Source organism: Equus asinus, chromosome 2, assembly GCF_041296235.1.
Source record: "Equus asinus isolate D_3611 breed Donkey chromosome 2, EquAss-T2T_v2, whole genome shotgun sequence".
NCBI lineage: Eukaryota > Metazoa > Chordata > Mammalia > Perissodactyla > Equidae > Equus > Equus asinus.
The window spans coordinates 40,583,936-40,604,500 of record NC_091791.1 but is presented as its reverse complement, the minus strand read 5'-3'; the positions used below and the strand labels follow the sequence as shown (position 1 = coordinate 40,604,500).

The window sequence follows — 20,565 nt, the reverse complement described above, 5'->3', positions numbered from 1 at the left end:
TGGAAATGTTTCTTAAATGTGAAAATATGGTATTTAATTTTCAGACTCCGGAGTCAGACTCTCTGTGCCTGAATGCAAGCCTTACCACTCACAACTTGTGAGATTTTCAGCAAAATTGATTACTACGGACTGAACTCTATCCTCCCCAAATTCCTATGTTGAAGCTCTAACCCCAATAAGTTGGTATTCAGAGCCTGGGCCTTTGGGAGGTAATTAATTTTCTATGAGATAATAAGGTTTCATGATGAGATTAGTCCCCTTCTAAGAAGAGACCAGAAAGTGTGCTCTTCCTTTCTCTCTGTCATACAACAACATAGCAACAAGGTGACTGCCTGCAAGCCAGGAAGAGGACAAGCAATAGGCATTGAATTGGTCAGCAGCTTGATCTTGGACTACTCAGCCTCCAGCACTGTGAGAATTAAATATCTGTTGTGTAACCTACCCAGACCATGGCATTTTGTTCCAGCACCCCAAGAAGACTAAGACATTACAATTTCTTTCCTTGCCTCAATTTCTCCATCCCTGAAAGAGAGACAGTAATTGTTCCTACCTTACAGTCATCTTTTTGAAAACTCTGTTATTTACTACTTGTAAATCCTCATAATGTGTCTGACACGTTGTTATCCTAAATAAATGTTAACTAGTTTTTTTCCTCCATAAAAATGCCATGAAAGTATAGATTTTCATCTGTTTGGGTCCCAGATGTATCCAACTGTTTTGTATAATGTCTAACACATTGTAAGTGCCCTATGAAATATTTGTTGAGTGATTGAACTTCTCCAGACTCTCCTATTCTTTCTATGTAACTTAGGTTTTTCATAATCTTTTTGATTCTTTCAACTTCCCACTCTAACATTCAGCCCACAGTGACCAAAAATTGATTTATTTTTGCCTCTAATACATATAAGCAAATTTTAGAAAATTCTTTGCCTTTCTTGTTTCTCAAAGTTCAATTTTTATGTAAATGGTTTCCATCTGCTTTATCTCTATAATAAATATTACTCTATTCTTATTTGCTATTTTACAAACCAAAAATGTTACACAAACAAGTTTTCTCCATCTTCAAACATTCCTGCTTGAGTTGGTGAATTCTACGTGAAGCTGTATTGGAAGGGAATTTCTAGATCTAGAAAGAGTTCTAGTTTGAGGAGAACTCTAAAAGCAGGTCCCCTTTATACTCAGAAGGCATATATCATGGTTAGTGCTTTCAGAATATCATCAGAATTCTCCCAGTTACCATAGGTTAAGTATATAATGTAGGATAGATACTTTCACAATCAGTATTAATTTGCATCACACAATGTGGCTTCTTTGAGGGTATCTGCATATTTCCTGTGAGGATCCATTAAAACGAAGACTCTAGCTATCATTTTGGAAAGATTTTCAACACCTGAGTTAGTGGCAATGACAAACAATTTGAATTTTGCCTTCAGTATTTTCCAGGCCTTTGCAACTGATATCATTAACAATCTATTCTCCTTTTCTGCTTCTTTTGAGTGTGTTTTTTGTGTAACATTCTAACCCTTGATAACTCTACTATTTGCAATCTCCATCTTTTGTTCTCTTCCTTATCCAGGTCTTTTCAATAAAACTTTCTGCATTGGCTGGGCCCTGGCTGAGTGATTGTTTGTCCACTCCCACTTTGGCGGCTCAGGGTTTCGCCGGTTCTGATCCTGGGCATGGGCATGGCACTGCTCATCAAGCCATGTTGAGCTGGCGTCCCACATAGCACGACTAGAAGGACCTACAACTAGAATATACAACTATGTAGGGGGAAGTTGGGAGAAGAAGAAGAAAAAAAATCCAAAAATTTGCAACAGATATTAGCTTAGGTACCAATCTTTAAACAAAAAACAAACTTTTGTGCAATTGGGGAAATGCTGTATATCTGTGCTTTACAATATGTTAAACAGCAACCACATATGGCTATTGAATACTTGAAATGCAGCTAGTGAGACTAAGGAACTGAAATTTTAATGTAATTAAGTTAATTCTGAATTAAATTTATATAGCCATATATGACTACTGGCTATCTGATTGGACAGCACATTAGGACTGATAAATGAAAGAGGCCAAAGCATTTTGATAACCTTATATTATTCTTGGGCTTTCAATGCATATGAAGTGACTCAGTCCAGCAGCATCATATGTTTAAAGACTCAGATTCTTTTAGATCAATGTATGACTAAAAATAAATGCAACCCTGGGAGTCAATAAATAATGTCTCATCAACCTTAGACACTTTATATTTATTACTGATTGGCAAAGTTCTTGCTGAAACTACTAGTCCCGGGAAGAGCATTTTCCATAATAGAAAAGTGATTCTAAAAAATTTCCCCTATTTTCCACACTAGGCAACTCTAATGTAATCAGTTTCTTCAAAACAGTTACTCGATCATTAGAGGGTAAGTCAGGAGAAGTCCTGGTCTTCTTGAATTTCAGCCAAAAGGACTAATTGACAAGGTCTTTTCTGGTTTCCCTGCCAAAAAGTATGGCAGGCATTTTTACAGTCCTTCTCCAGTCACCACATCCCCTCAAATGCATACCATATAACTCAGTTTCTGCTTGCATAAATAAATATTTCAAGATTGTTTTATTGCCCGTAGGAAGTATGCTTACTCTTCAAAGATCTCTCTTCTTGTCAAAAATATCAAAATTCCTGTGACATGAAAAGCCTTCACAAGATGAATGAAATATTTTATAAGTGCTCATTCTTCTTTGGTCTAGTACAAATGATTTAACAAAGTGATTCTGACTTATAAACCAAAAACCATTTAAACAAAAAAAGACAAACAAGAAAACCTTTGCATTTGGAAAATCAAACGGACCTCAGAAGAGGTAGGAAAATATGTGTGGAGCCAAAGAAATTTTCAACCTCATTGAGCTTCATTCATCATCGTGATGATTTCAGTGTCAATCTGATCATAAACATCTAACCCTAGCATAAAATCAAGATGATTGTAGGAAGGAATCTTCTTATGGTAAATGAGATTGGAGACTCTTGGTTCCAAATTCTTAATATCTATGGGATCCACCAGAATGTCCCGTCCACCACTCCACATTGCAGTTGGAACCCTCACATCCTCCACATGGTATAATGGAGGAGTGAGCTAAAGGAAAATGAGGAATAGTAATGTTTATGTTAACAGCATATTAAATTTCAAATAGTAAATTGATTATTTTCTTCTCTCATGAAATGATAATGGTTATTACCTGTTCATTAAGTCCATAGAAATTATCTATGGAATCTCAACCTTTGTCAGACAGAAATGGACTAATGTCTAAGCCTTTAAATTGTACTAACAAAATGATTTTCACAAACTAGAATCTCTGTGCTCCTTAGGTTCTTTATATGTGAAATGGTGACATTAGTAAATATCTGACAAATCTCATAAGGTTGTTGTAGGTTCAAATGACATGATATATGGAACTGTGCTTTGTATAGTCTTGTGTTAAAAATTTATGCTTTACTATATTGAACCCATCCTTGGGTCTATCCTTATCATCTTCCCGGGAAATGTAAAGTACTGCATAATCTTTTAAAAACAAGAATTTTCTGAGATTTTCAATATATTTTCATTTTTGCCTTTCAAAAAGGGCCAAAGAATTAAATTTTGAAAAGTTACCTTACCTGATTATGGTGTAGAATATTTAAAGATGGACTTCCCCAGTCATAAGCTTGACATGTACCTTTATTAGCCATCTTAAATAAAGATAAAAAACTATTACTTTAAAAATATTAAAAAATAAAACTAGAGATTACTGAGTCTCATTGCCTCATTTTACAATATGACCCATTGATTCAGATTCAATGTCCCCCATATATAAGTCCGGTACTCTTTCCACCATAATGCTATGTGTTCCTGGGTGAATGGCTACTAAAACATATTCCCAGAAAACTAGAAATCAGACAAATTGGCACAAATAACATGCTTTTAAGAAAAATATGAGTATATTTTACATGCATTTTAATATTTAAACTATAGTAACTTATCATGCTATCTATTAAGGAAGGACTTAATAAACAGAATAAAAAATAACTATAATTATGATTTTATGGGGATAAATTTGTTCTTGTCAAGGTATTTTAAAATGCAAATTTGTTATATCATTAAATTTTGCATTATATTTTATTTTTGTGTTACAAAGTAAATTTCAGTTTGTAACTATTTCTTAATAACTAAATATTTCAGATTACTAGAATCCAAGTTAATGAAGTATTACAGTACAAATAAAATAATCAATACCAATTTGCTAGCAATATAAAGACTGTTTTGTGCCTTACAATTTAATTGACATCAAAAAATATTTTCAAACAGATTAAATGTTTGCATTGAAAGTTGGTATGCAGAAAAAAATTTTATCTTTTACATAGAATTTCCTATTTAAAAAAATTTTCCCACATCACTCCAAGATACGGTAATTTTGAAACATAGTAAGAAAGATTTCTGTTGCAAAGAATTGTCTCAGAATTGGAAGGAGTAAGAAATTGGCCTTTTGTAGCACTCTAATTGTCTGTTATAAATTGTTCAAGGACTAACTTTTCTACAAAGTGGAGATGCTAGGCAGTGGAAATGCTCTAAACAGATTTCTTCAAACAGGAAAATGGAATGAGACATCTCTTTTTAGGTGACATATGCTGCTTTGTTGATTATGGGCCAATGGAGTAAAAACATTCATGGCAGTGAAGACACATGAAATCCAAGAGTATCATCCATCTATAGATTTTAAATGGTATGTGCCTTGGAATAAGATGCTCTTGCACTCTGTGTATAGGTATAAGCTTACACATTGGCAAATGGAACTAGCAGGTGAGCTTATTTTGTCCCCAATCTTTTGGCTGCCACATGGGAAATTCTTCTGGATGAGTAAAGAACAAAACTTATCACAGTTTACACATATACCTCAAGGGCTCCTAGGATTTCCACTATCACTAACCCCTGAAAATTGCCAAAACTGATGCTAAGTTGACATAAAATACATTTATACCAGTTTTCCACCTTGAATAGAAAAGAAAGCTATCAGTTTTAAGAGTAAAAGAAAGAACCAATTCTGCCTCTATCACGTTCCCCCTCCCCCCCCACACACAGGAGTGGTATCTGTTCTTGGCATCAAAGAAGTTCCCTTTCATTTCCCCAAAAAGGGCTGTAATATTTTGGCCTCAAAACCAAACACATACTGAATCTTATCAAGTAGAAGATGTTGCAAGCTGTATCAATTATCTCACGGTTGCACACATCCTGACCCATGATTTTATTGATATATTCATTGAGTAAAAATTCTTTTTCACCAAACAGGATCTGAAAATAATATATTTCAAGGATAACTTTTGACGGAAAAATGTGTTTGTCAGCTACAAATCAAGAAAGATCGAAGAGGGGCCAGCCTGGTGGCATAGCAGTTAAGTTTTCACTTTCTGTTTTGGCGGTCCAGGGTTCACCAGTTCAGATCCCCGGTGCAGACCTATGCACCTCTTGTCAAGCCATGCTGTGGCAGGCATCCCACAGAAAAGGTAGAGGAAGATGGGCATGGATGTTAGCGCAGGGCCAGTCTTCCTGAGCAAAAAGAGGAGAATTGGTGGCAGATGTTAGCTCAGGACTAATCTTCCTCAAAAAAAAAAAAAAGAAGAAGAAGATACAAAATTGCAATGTATTGCTGAATGGTAGGATGATTTAGTTCACTGTGAAATTCTACACATAATGTGAAAGAACTTGCCCAATAAAATAGTATGTGTTAGAAATGCTTTTTAGCAATTCAACTGAACTTGATCTCACTTCAGACAGAGAAAATAGTTTACTATAATTGAGCTAATGAAAATAAAACTGTGTATTTTTTGATGCTGAGCTACATATAAATGGAAGGGAAATGCACCCACAATTACAACACATACACGCAGGTGAGCAGGTAAAATTTGCTGACTTTAAAATATGTGCATTGTGAGAAAAGGTAATAAAATAGGATTTATAAAATGAATTTTTAAAAAGACAGAAGATAAATTTTAAGAGATAGTGGAGCAGAGGGGAAAAGTAAGTTAGATAAAGTGATAACAGACTAAGAGATGTGTAATAAAAGAGCAAGAATAGATAAGGGAGAAAAATTAAGAAAGTTTATTATAAAAAATGCATGTTTTCTTTGGATTTCACTTCAAGGAAAGGATAGTGGAAAAAGTATATTCAGAGAAACTAATGAGGTAAAAACAAAGGAAATTATTTTAGAGACCAGAATTCAATACCTCTCAAAGAAACTAAAAGAGGAAGATATGAAATTTGCAGGTAAAAATGAATGAACAAATGTAAATCAAAAAGTAAAGCATAAAATTTTACATAATGTATGATTCCATTTACACACACTTTTAGAAATATAAAAACTAATCCTCTGTGACAGAAAACACTGTCACTATATCTGAGGTTGCTTAGGGCTGGGAGTGAGAGAATGACTGCTGCGAAGGGATAAATGGAAACTTTCTGGGGTGACTAAACTATTCCATAGCTTTATTTTGGTGGTAGTTACATGGATTTTCACATTTGTCAAAACTTACTGGAAAATACGTTTAAAATGAGCTCATATTGTTGTATGTAAATCATACCTACATTAAAATAATGGAAAAATAACATAAAAGATCATAAAAATGACAAACATACAGTTTGAAGCAGCACCACACAAGGTAGATATTAGAAAGAAAAACCTACAGTACAAAGACATAATCTTTGGATGTTAAGAGAAGATACTCTGTATGCATTTTCCATGAAAAGGGCACAGCTAAATTATGAGTGAAATTAATTCCACAGAAAGAGGCTCCATCTAGAGTACATCTGGGTAGAAGGTAATGAAAACCAAAAAGTACTACATACATAGAGACTTTAAACAATCCAATAATTTGATTTATTTGAAATATTTATAACATGGCCCGGGAATATTAGAGAACCTACATTCTTTTCAAGCATACAACAAAAAATTTTCAAAAGTTGACCAGGGATGTGACTTCCATATTGGTGGCAAAAGATCTCCAAAAAGCCACTCCTTAATAATAGTAATGAGAACTGTCAAAATCAATGTTTTGATAATTCTGGAAATTAACGAAAAGCACATCGTGGTCCATAGATTGTATCTATAAGAAAACTACCTTGAATCTTGGTAAAAATAGTGAATTATGAGAGGTTTTAGCTTGTGATAATCCTGTGTGCCTTTCCTAGCTCTGTAGCAGCTTAGAAAAACAGGAACCTTCAAACCAATGTAGCTTTGTAAAACAGCAGCTTAGCAGGTACTGGAAAGGAATGAATGGGATTGAAGCTCCTCAAAATGCCCAACCTCCAGTGAATTGACATTATTCAACCTGTCTGGCAGATCTTGGAAAAAGCTTATTGATAGAGTTTGTCTTTATTTGACCTGACTCATAGCTTACTAAGTGGGAAAAGCCCTATCTCATCTTTAGAGACCTATGAGACACTAGCAAACATATTACGTATGCATAATTGGAATCTAGAAGGGGAGGAGAGAAAGGTAAGAAAGAATATTCGAAGGAGGAATGGCTAAAAAATTCCCAGATTTGATGAAAGGCATTTTTCTTCATATAAAAGAGGGTGAACAAATTCTAAGTAGGATGAACTCAAAAGAGATCCAGACAAAGACACATCATAGTTAAACTGTCAAAAGATGAAAACAAAGAACTTTGAATGCAGTGAGAAGCAATTCAGCATATAAAAGGAATCCTCATCAAAATTAACAGATGATTTCTCAACAGAAACAAAAGAGGCTAGAAGACAGTGAAATGACATATTCAAAGTTATAAAAGAAAAAGAGGTCAACCAAGAATTCTATATCTAGCAAAACTACACTTAACCAAAGACATTTCCAAAGAAACAAAAAATTAGAGAATCAGACACTAGCAGATCTGACCTACAAGAAACACTAAAAAGAGTCTTCAGACTGAATGAAAGGAACGAGCCGGTAACTAGAAGAATTCACATCAATAAATAAAGAGGATCAGTAAAGGAAAGTACATAGGTATCGATAAAAGACAGTAAAAATGTATTTTTGTTTGTAATTCTTTTTTTCTCCTCTCTCATTTAAAAGGCAATAATTATAATAATGTGGTGATGGACTTATATATAATTTATATGAAAAGAATAGAATAGAGGGAGAAGAAATTGAACAATATTGATCAAAGTGTTTGTATACTGCTAAAGTTAAGTTAGTATTAATCTAAACTAGATTGTTTTAAGACGTCATTTGTAATCCTCAAAGCAATAAAAAACACACAAAAGACATAGTATAAGAAACAATAGTAGAATTTAATGGTACACTAAAAATATCTATTTAACACAGAAGTTAGTAATGGATGGATAGAGGAACAAAAAGGCATAAGACATATAGAAACCCAATAGCAAAATGGCAGAAATAAATCTAACTTTATTAGAAATTCTATTAATTCTAAATGGACTAAACACTCTAATCAAAAGATAAACATTAGTAGAATAGATTAAAAAAACATGGTCCACTACAGATTCAATGTAATCCCTACAAAAATCCAATCTGCTATTTTTGCAAAAATTGATAAGCTTGTCCTAAAACTCACATGGAAATGCAAGGGACCCAAACTAACCAAAACCATCTTGATAAAGAGAAAAAAGTTGGAGGACTCACTCTTCCTCATTTCAAAATTTATTACAAAGATATAGTATTCAAGGTAGTGTCGTATTGGCATAAGGATAGACATATAGATAAATGGAATAGAATTGAAAGTCAGGAAATAAATCACTATATATATAGTTTTTTGTGTGTATATATATGATATATATAATATATTATATATAATATTTATATAAGGGTTTATATATATAATATATATATTATATAGGAATATATAGTCAATCAATTTTCAACAAAGGTGCAAGGAAATTAAGGAAAGAATAGTCTGAAAAAACCAATGGTGCTATGACAATTCAATGTTCATATAAAAAAATTAAATTAGGTGCCCGCCCAGTGGCATAGTGGTTAAGTTCAGTGTGCTCCACTTCAGTGGCCCAGGTTTGCCTGTTTGAATCCTGGGAGTGGACCTACACCACTCATCAAGCCAGGCTGTGGCAGCATCCCACATATAAAATAGAGGAAGATCGACACAGATTTTTAGCTCAGGGCCACCTTTCCTTAATCAAAAAAAAAAAAAAAAAAAAAAAGAAAAAAGAAAGAAATTGTCCTCTTTCCTTACACCAAATACAAAAATTAACTTAAAATGGATCACAAACCTAAATGAAAGAAGTAGAATTATGAGAATTTTAGAAGGAAAGGAGGAAATCTTTTTGACCTTGGTTTAGGCAATGATATTTTAGATATGACACCAAAAACAAAAGGGACAAAAGAAAAATGAATTGGACTTCATCAAAATGAAAACTTTTGTGCTTCAAAGGACATCATTAAGACAGTTAAAAGACAGTGTATAGAATGGGAGAAAATATTTGCAAGTCATATATTTGATAAGGGATTTGTATCCAGAATACATAAAGAATTCTTATAACTCAACAGTACACAAACAACCACAAATGAGGAAAAGATTTGAGTAGACATTTCTCCAAAGAAGAGAAATAAGTGGCCAATAAGTAAGTGAAACAATATTTAACATAATTAGACATTACGGAAATGCAAATCAAAACTGCAATGATACACTACTTCACACCCACTTGGATGGCTATGATAAAAAGACAAGGTAATAACAAGTGTAGGCCAAGATGTGGAATGCTCATAAACTCCTGGTGGGAATAAAAATAATGATACAGCTACCTTGGAAAACACTTAGGAGTTTCTTAAAAATGTTAAACATAGAGTTATCATATACCCAGTATTCAATTCCCAGGTGTATGCCCAATAGAAATGAAAACTTTTAAACAAATATTCATCGCAATATAATTCATAGTAGCAAAAAAACTGGAAACAATTGCAGTGTCCACTAATAGACTGATAAATGGAAAAATAAAAGTGGTGTATCCATACAATGAAATATTATTCTGCTATGAAAAAGAAGGAAGTACTGATACGTGGTACAACATGGATGAACATTTAGAAATTTATGCCACATGAAAGAAGCTAGACAAAGAAGACCACATATTGTATGACTCGATTTATATGAAATGTCTAAAATAGGGAAATCTATAGAGATGGAAAGTATATTAGTGTTGGCCAGGTACTAGGAGAAGGGGACAATAGGATGTTTCTTTCTGAGATGATGAAAATGTCCTGGAATCAGATAGTAGCCATAGTTAAAACAAATAAAAATCCATGAAATGAGTTTTCAAACAGCAGATATCAGACAGCACAAGATAGTGATCACTGAAAATAAAAAGTGAAACAAACAAATTGAGGCCAACAGTTGCTCAGCTATTGGCTGAAGACTAATCCCCGACTGCAGTAGAAGAACCCAGGAAAAGCTGGGCAAGCTATGTGAATTAATGAGATAGGGTTGAGATTTGGGAGAAAGCCATGGTAGGTAAATTTACTATGGTAAAAAAGGAGAGAGAATGAGAGAGAGAGCAAGATAGCTGAAGGGAGAGAGAGAGATATCTGGACATTTACAGAGGTTCCACCTGGATTCTTCAGCTTGGTACACATCTGTACATGCATTTGAAGAAACATACTCAAGGCCAAGAAATGAACCGCTTGAAAAAGTTAGAGGTAAAAATTCCTGGAGCTAGAAGGTCTGAAATAGTGCCAGTCCCCATCAACCATATTTGAAAACCTCATAATTAACCATTATTAGAGTAATTAGTGGGTAATTGACTCAGAAGAAGGAAAATATAGACCTAGACTAAAGGCCGTTCTGGTTTCTACTAACAAAGCAAAAGAGCAAGTCTCAGAATGAGTAAACTGTTTCCAAGTAAGTTAATTGCATGCCACAAGAAAGGCTCAAAACCCTGTCCAGGAATATGGAAATATCCAGCACCCAACAAGAAAGAAGTCACAAACATTGACAATCAATGAAAAAACACCAGTCACACAAAGAAGGAGGAATTAAGTCCATATGAGGAGAAAAATAAATCAATAGAAAGACTGAGAACACAGGTGATGTAATTGTTAGACAAGAATATTAAAAGTCATTTAAACTATATTCCTCATGTATAAGACAATAGAGGAAAAAATAAGCATGCTAAGTAGAAATATGGATGATATGAAAAGACTAAAACTGAAGTTTTAGAAATGAAACCTAAAATGTCTGAGATGTAAAACACACTGCATAGGATTAGTAGCAAATGAATAGTGCAGAAGAAAAGATTATTTAACTTGAAGACATAAAAATAGAAACTAACCAAAAAGCAGCATGGAGAGAAAAAATACTGAAAAGATATAAACACGTATCAGTGACGCATGGGACAACTTTAAAAGTCCTAATACATGTGTCATTGTAGCCCCTGAGGAGAGGCTAGAGAGGTGGCCCTAGAGAATATACTTGAAGAAAGAATTGCTGAAATTTTTAAAGTTTGATTTTCCCAAACAATGTACCCATAGATCAAAAAAGCTTAATGAATTCCAAGCATAAGAAACATGAAAAAATTATACCAACACACATAATAAAAAAAAATTGCTTAAAACTGGTAATAAAAGAAAAAAACTAAAGTGGTCAGAAAAAAGACATTGCATAAGGGAGGGAAAATCGTAACAATAAAAGACTTCTTTTTGGAAACAATGCAAGCCAGGAAACATGGAGCAACATCTTTAAAGTATCAATGAAAAATAAAAAAAAACATATAAACTTAGAATTCTATCCCCAGTGAAAATATCTTTCAGAAACTAAGGCAAAATAAAGGTAATTTATAAATCAAAAACCTGATATAATTAATTATCAACAATAGAAAAAATGTTAAAAGAAGACCTACAATCACAAGGAAAATGATACCAGATGGAAATCAGGATCTGCACAATGAAATGAAGAGTGCAAGAAATAGTAAATACATAGAAGTATACAAAAGATGGCTTTTCTTGTTTTTTTAAGGGAGAAATAATTTAAAAGACAAATTACTGTTTAAACAAAAAAAAAATAACAATGTGTTTTGGTGTTGATAACATATGTCAACCTAAAAGATATGACAAAAGTAGCACAAGTGCCAGGAGAGGGGAAATGAGAATTTACTGTTTTAAGGTTATAATACTATATGTTAAGTAGTAAACATTACTTGCACATATGCTGTGATAAATGAAAGAAATATACTATAAACCCTGAAGGAACCATGAAAAAGCAAAACAAAATAAATTGATATACTTAATAAGCCAATAAAGGAGATAAAATGAAATCATAAAATATACCCAATTAATCCAAATAAGGCAAGGGGGTGGAATAAGACATCAAAAGAGAAATTGAGGTATTTTAACTTGATTGAAAATGAAATCATAACATATTGAAATTTGTTTGATATCCCTAAGGCAATGCCTGAAAGGAAATTTATAGCCATAAGTGCTTAAATTAGAAAAGAAGAAAGTTTAGAAAGCAATGATCGAAGAAACCAGAAAAGGAAGAAATTACTAAATCCAAAGTTCGAAGAAAGGCAACGATAAAGACCAAGTGGAAATCGGTGAGCTATTAAGAAAACAATAGGGCAAATCATTAAAACCAAAGCCTAGTTCTTTGAGAAGATTAATAAAATTGGTGTCTTTAGCCAGACTGATCAGGACAAAATGGAGAGATGCAAAAAATTACCGATATCTGGAACAAGAAAAGGGACATCACTACACATTCTATAGATATTAAAGGATTAGTAAGGAAATATTGTGTTTAGTTTTGTAGCAAGCAATTCAATAACTTAGATAAAATGGGCATATTGTTTGAAGAAATATTATCGATATTTATTCAAACATAAATAGATAACCTGTATAGCCATAAGTCTATTAAAGAATTTGAATTTGTAGCTAAACACTCTCAGCAGAGAATTCCAGGCTCAAATGACTTTACTGGCAAAATATATCAAATATTTATAAAAGGTAGAATATCAATTTTATATGGTCTCCTCCAGAAAAACGAAGCAAAGGAATACTTTCCAACTCACTTTATGAGGCCAGCATTACTCTGATACCAAAATTAGAACAAGAGATTATAAGAAAATAAACTATATCCAATAGACTTCATGAATACGTGTACAAAAATGTTTAACAAAATTTTTGCAAATTGAAGACACCAATATCTAAAAAGTATAATACAACAAGAAAAAATGCAGTTTATTGCTAGAATGAAACATTAGTTTAACTTTCAGAAAATCTATCAATGTAATTCACCTTATTAACAGACTACAAAACAAAAATCATGAGATCATCTCAATAGATACAGAAAAATTATCAAACAGTATCAATGTTCATTCCTGATAGACATTCTCAGTAAACTAGGACTAGAAGGTAACTTCCTTAAACTGATAAAGTGTGTCTATGAAAACCCCTTACTAAATATCATATAATAGTGAAAAACAGAATACTTACCCTCTGAAGAGAGAAAAGGATGTCTGCTCCTGCTATTTATATTCAACACTATTCTGGAGGTGTTAGCCAGTACAGTAAGGTACACTCACACAAATTAAATTTAAAAAGTATCAACACTAAAAAAAATTAAGAAATAAAACTTTTTCATGGAAAACATGATCCTCTAAATAAACCTCTTTGAATCTACAAAAGAGCAATTAGAACTAATACGTGTGTTTAGCAAGGTTGTAGGATATAACACCATATACAAAAATCAACTTTTTTGTATATACTAGCAAGAAACAATCAGAAATTCTTATTTTTTTAATCCTGAGAGAAACTGGAGAGGCCTTAAATAAATGGAGATCGAGATTATTTTCATGAACTGCAAGATTCAACTTCTCAATAAAGTTTTGGGTTTTTTTTTTTTTGGTTTGTTTTGCATAACAGAAATTGGCAACTAATTTTAAAGTTTAGTGCAAGATATTATTATAGGACAATAATTTTTTTTGCTGAGGAAGATTCGCCTTGAGCTAACATCTGTGCCAGGGTTCCTCTATCTTGTATGTGGGTCGCTGCCACAGCACAGGTGCTGACGAGTGCTGTAGGTCTACACCCAAGAACCAAACCTGGGCTGCCGAAGTGGAGTGCACTGAACTGAACCACTAGGCTGTGGGGCTGGCCCCCAATAGGAAAATAACTTTGAAAAAGAAGAATAAAGTTGGAGAACTCACAATTCCTGGATTCCAGAATTACTATAAAGATTTTCACAAGGATGAAATGTCTAGCAAGTTTACCCAACGACATTAGCAAGTTACAGATAAGGTTAAGAAAGCAGTTGCTTTTATTTTTAATGATATGCCTAAGTCTGAATGCTAAGTAACACTTTTTATATAAAAAGAAGCAAAACAAATACATGGCAATATTATCCATGTTTTTGAGTAAATATATATGTAAATACATAAAAGTAGCTGGAAATATAAGCAACAAACTAGTACAAGTGATAAGCTCCAAGGAGAGGAGATGAATGGATGAAAGTATACATACGAAAAGACGCTCAATTATTAGTCATCAAGTAACCACAGATTAAAACCACAGCAAGAAACCACTCCAAGCCAGTTAGAAAGACTGAAATTTTAACCTGAAAGTATCAACTGATGGCAAAGATGCAGAGGAACCATTACCATCACATTATGTTGGTGATGCAAAATGGTACAGGCACTTTGGAAAACTGATGTTTTTAATGAAGTTAAACATACATTGACTACATGGTCATTGTTGTTACCACTCACACTAGGATTTCCAATACTTTTATCTATCATTCATTAAGATATTTCCTATATTCTCTACAATATTCCTGTACTAAATATATAATTAATGTAATCACTGCAGGTGTAATGGGGAGACTTTAGTGTAGAGGGAGCAAGATGATGGCAAATGAAGGAAGTTGAAAGTGGAAAAAACTCATTCAACCTATTGAAATTTCAGTGTGCAAAATTAAAAGAGAAATAGAGATTTTGATTTGCATAAGGAGAAACTGCTTAATAATTATTTCAAATGATAGACAATACATACAAGGAATAAAAGGGGGAAAAAAAGCTTGACGAACTGGGTGATGCAAGGCTGAGCACCAGGCAGAATGCAACATCAAGTTTAGGAGAGCTGCATTAGGAGAGAGCGAAGTCAGCGAGGGAAACTCAGGATTTTAATCCAGCAGGAGGCTATGTCAGCATCTCTCTTCTTTAGCTTGGTTCACATTTCCTCATTTTTAAAACTATGAGCATATCCTGTAAGGAATCACAAAACTTGAACAGTTGTGGGTCGATGTAAGAAGTGAAGCGCAAAACACTTGTTACGTATTTAGCAGTGGCAATTGGAGCCAGTGCAAAATTGATTTTAATCTTTTCAGCCAGTTGTGGATTTGTTGCAAATGCTGCAAAAGCTGGAAGGAAACAAGAGAATGGACTAGTTTACGGGTTCTCTCTTTCTTTAAATTTCCATTGACATTTGGCTGGTTCACCTAAGATTACATAATATGCATGTTACCTTACCACATATTCCAAACTGGTCTCTAGGGATTTCCCCTACACCTAACCCTGCAAATTACCCCCAGATTGATTTCTCTAAATCCCATTCGGTTTGTCTGAGTGGTTGCTGATTCTGTAACATGACATTCAGTGATCCCTGGTGTTTTATTTCATTAGTAAAAAATCTGGAAAAAATAAACCACTCCTGTTCCCATTGACCAATTTCTCTCACACTTTCAGGATTCTAATTGGCACTTAGATGTTTTCCTCTCTGGGTGGTTCTACCTGTTTTTTCTCTGCTGATTACTTGGAATCTGTATTACATGTATTGAGGACCTAGATACATCCTCTACTCTTTTGGCCTCTTTACAAGAGAGGCTGAGTAATCTGTCTTTCAAAGACCAGCCATATTTAAAGTTCAGCTCAACATTCTTTTTTTTTTCACAAAATATTCACTAATAACTGTGTTGAAAGACATGTCTTCTTCCATGGCCAAAGGATGACTATCATGGTCCCAGACATTTTTGCCTTCATGGGATTGTTCCTCTGCACACACACAAAAAATGTAAAACCATATTTTGTGACTGTATTGATATAAAGATGAATATGTTCTAAGATGGATTATAGTCATTTTTCTGTTTTTAAAAGAAATTAAATATTTTTTTTTGGTCCCTAGATTGTCATGAACTCTAAGAACTTGGCCTCCCATGCCTAATGGGTTAGCCAGGTCTGTCTTCTCTGCTCGCCTCTTTCCTGTCCGCCTGACTGCCAACAAGCCTTCTAAAAATGCTCTTCCTTTTGCCGTGGTTCTCCAACAGTGGTAACTCTGCCCCTCAAGGAACTTTTGGCAATGTGTGGGGACATTTATGGTTGTCATAACTCCAAGGATGGAGAGGGAAGAGTGTGCTACCAGAATGTAGTGGGTAGAGACCAGAGATGCTACTAAGCATCCTTCTATGCACAGGGCAGCCCCCCACAGCAAAAAAATATGTGGTCAAAATATCAGTAGAACTGAGGGTGAGAAACCCTGCATTATTGGATTGTGAGCTTTGAGGCAATGAGATTTCTTTAGTATACAATTTACATTGCAAATATCAGTCAACAAAGTATATTTCAAATAGTAGCTACACTGCACGGTTAAACAAATGAATACTTGAATTAATTAGAAATGTTTTCCTGTCCAGTTGATAGGTTTGGAAGCATTTAGTCTATTGGATTTTCAGTATGAAAATTAACATGCCTCACACCAGCCTAGAACAATACCAGGAAAAGTTCAAAGAAAGCTCACTGGGCAACAGAAGTAACTGCCCAAAGAAGCCAAACTAACAAGGCTATAGTTTTTTCATAAAGAGTGTCAACACATCAGCTTTCTAATAAGCAGGCACTATAAGGAAAAGAAAAAAAAAATACATGCCCAGTCCTCAGTCTTGGAAATTCCAGTTGCAGAGAATCTAAACAAACATCTTGTTTAAAGTGTGTGGTGTGATTGGAAAGATGATGTTAATATATGATGATATCCATTATTTTTCTTTTTAAAAGATATGCACCTATATATCATCATAAAACAATTATCACTGGCTTTAAATTTTGTTCCTTTTTGGCTTGTCTGTATGTTCTGATTAATTATAGTGAATATATGTGATTTCTAAAAATGAAATTCTTTTTAAAAAGAAATGTTTTATTTGTTGTTTTTTGAAAGAAAGATTGTAGCACAATCAGACTTCAGTTTCTCTTAGCATACCAATCAGGGTGTCCTGGGAATGGCCCACATGGTAAATTTGCTTTTGTCCTGTTTTCTTCACAATGAAATCAATGGTGGCTGGAAGATCATATTTCACCATTTCATCAAAATTGCATGAAACAAAAATGGATAAACTTGTTTTAATTTTTTTTAGTCATAAGAAAGTTATTTTCAAGTTTTAAATTATAGACTTAAAAAGCCCCTCTAAATGAGACCTGGGTAGTAAGAGGAAACATTGACTTAAGACTTTCTATAAGTTAACTGTTACTGTGCTACCTGCTTGTAAGCACCACTTTATTCAATGCTCACAAAATACCTTTGAGATAAGTTTATAATTAGGTATATTGTAGACCTGGAGAAACTGGAAATGTGCTGTGATCATAGCCAATAATTGCTAGACTCAATTTCAGATTACTCTTGTTCTAGGGAGCCTAAGTTCTAAGCTAAGACATTAAATTATACGACTTTCCCATAAAATAAATATGAGAAATATACTATTTAAAATTAGGTAGCAGACAAAAAAGTTTCTAGAAGTGTAAAGACGAAAATAGAAAGTTTATTTGTTTTGGTAAATGGACAAGGACAGATGCTGTTATATTATTCTACTACTCTGTGGCCCAGAGCCACCTGGTACATTTTTACCCTTGTCTTCTCCTCCCCCTCCACTTTTCTTTTCTGAAAACACTAGGATGCACACTCAAAGTAAATAATAATGGATGGGTTGGCAATGTATTAATATTTAGGAAGCTGGGGGAAGAGTAGGAAATAATGTCTTTTTCACATGTTTTCTTCTTAATTCTTAGGCACATTAAAAACAATGTAAAGAAAAATCTAGAGCAATTTTTCCATATAAATATTTAAAATATTATTCAATAGTTACGTAGTTTAACAAAATACCTTTATTCCAGTTCTGCAAATTTATTTAAATATTAATAATATAAATAAACATTTGGCCAATTTTTAAGTCAAAATAACACAATATAGATTTTTTTCTCTACCTGAAGGCCCAGAATTCTTTGGAGTCTGTTTCCAGGTGCAGGTGTTTCCTGGGTCACCTATTTCCTCTGTTGTTTGCCACCCACACATCATAACCAGCATCGGCCAGAAGGAAGCCCAGGCTATTGTTGGGAGGATTAGAAATCCAGATACTGGAAGTTAATAGCACACCATGCTGTAAATACACAACAGGCTTTTGGACTGAAAAGAAAGAATGGAAAATGTTTATAACAGGAAAATCCATTGCAAATTACAACACAGGTTTCAAATCACCATAACATAGTTGGGACTGTTTGGCTTGTATCCCAAAGAAACGTGCTAACAATTTATTACATTTATTTTATATGAACAAATATTATTCCATAATCCTTAGGGCAGTAGAATTGCCGCATCCTATTCTTGCCCCACTTCCTCAAGTGTAAATTTCCCCAGTGGATGATTTTAATTTCTAAGATTTACAGGTTATATTCTTTCTAAGTAAAGAGTTTATACTTTGTGAAAAGCAAAAGAGAAATATCCAGAAACGGGAATGCTTTGGGACCCCTAAAATTCATGTGCTGATTATTAAAGAGAAAAGGTGCCTTCCTGAAGTTGAATAGCATCTGCATTCTCTGAGCTCTTAGACAGAAAGGAGGAGTGAACCAGATCACTGCTGTTACACTAGGAAGAGCAATTATGAACAATTACTTCAGTAAACTGAAGCATCCCAGAGAATAATGTTGTTGAAAGTTCTAGGGCTTCTATTCAGGGCCTCTGAGTTCTCACCCAGTACATCAAACAAAATCCATGGGCCAGTGTATGCTCCACTTTCTCATCACAGAAGACAATGTAAATCTTGTGTCACTCAGACACTTGACTTTATCTCAGAAAGTCAAGGAGTAGAACTTTGGATTTTTCATGAGTAACTTAATTTCAGCTTCTCTGATTAGAAGGTATTTGACTAGAATGTATTTGATTCAAGACTTGAGAGTTTCATTTTTCTCCCTCATTCCAATCCTACCTGAATGATTAGAGTCATTCTTCCCATGAGGAATTCGGTAGAGTAGAAGGATGTAGCCATCTGCAGTTAGTACTTCATACGCTTCATGTGGGTAAACCCAGTAGGAAATTGTCTCACTCTGAATGGAGAAAAGACAAAATATTCAGCTTCATGAATTCCTTTGGCCATTTTTATGCTTCTTAAAGTAGAATTTCCCATTGGTTGGGGTAACATACACTATGTACAGAGAGCTTTCAGATTTTAATAATAATTTTTTTTTTTGAGGAAGATTAGCCCTGAGCTAACATCTGCTGCCAACCCTCCTCTTTTTTGCTGAGGAAGACTGGCTCTGAGCTAACATCTGTGCCCATCTTCCTCTACTTTTTATATGTAGGACGCCTGCCACAGCATGGCTTGACAAGTGGTGCATAGCTCCGCACCTGGGATCCAAACTGGCAAACTCTGCGCTGCCAAAGCAGAATGCGCAAACTCAACCACAGCGCCACCAGGCTGGCCCCTAGTAAATTTTTAAAAGCTGAATGAAAGTAATAGTGCCAAGATCTTTGGAAGTGTGTTTTTTTAAATTAGTGATAAGAGTAACTTACAGTATTCATATTGGCTTCAGGGTTGACAGGTTGTTTTCCAAGTAAACAAAAGGCATTTCCAAACATAGGGACAAAGTACACTGTTGTAACTAGCCACCACATTTTGAACCTACTGGGGGAAAAGTTATTAGCACAATGCAGTAAATGTTACAGCGTAAAGTCCTGTTATTGGCTGCCTTGCTATTTGCTTTACAGAGTTTCCGTTTGTCACGTTATCCTCTGGTTCTCCCTGTGTCTTATCACCTTGTCTGTTAGATGGTTTTACAACATTTCTGTTATTCTGCTCATTTCCTTTCAGTTGTGCACAGGATTCTGATTTCCCAAAGAATCTTTTATCTATCAACCTTCCCTTGTAGACTAGATGTCAGATCGACTATTTACTATCTGTAATAGGTTAAATTGTTTCCCTCCCCTGCCCCCCAGACCAAAAATAGACATGTTGAAGTCCTAACCCTTAGTACCTCAAAATGTCACTGCATTTGGAAAGAGGTCATGGCAGATTATTTAAGTTAAATAAAGATTAAGTTAAATTAAGATTATGTAATTTAAGATGAGGTGATGCTGTAGTAGAATGAGCCCCTGATCCTGTGTGACTGGTGTTCTTCTAAGAAGATGACCATGTGAAGACAGAGATACAGAGGGAGAAAGACATGTGACAACGAAGGCAGAGACTGGAACCAGGCAGCTGGCAAACCACTAGAAGTCAGGAAGAGGCGATGAAGGATTTCCCTACAGGTTTCAGAGGGAGCATGGCCCTTCAAACACCTTGATTTCAGACTTCTAGCA

The 20,565-nt window shown here is 34.3% G+C and overlaps 1 pseudogene; it reads right to left on the bottom strand.

Moving 5' to 3' along the window:
* Positions 1 to 2,876: 2,876 nt before the first annotated feature.
* Positions 2,877 to 19,881, bottom strand: LOC106822173 (gastric triacylglycerol lipase-like; annotated as a pseudogene).
* Positions 19,882 to 20,565: the final 684 nt, after the last annotated feature.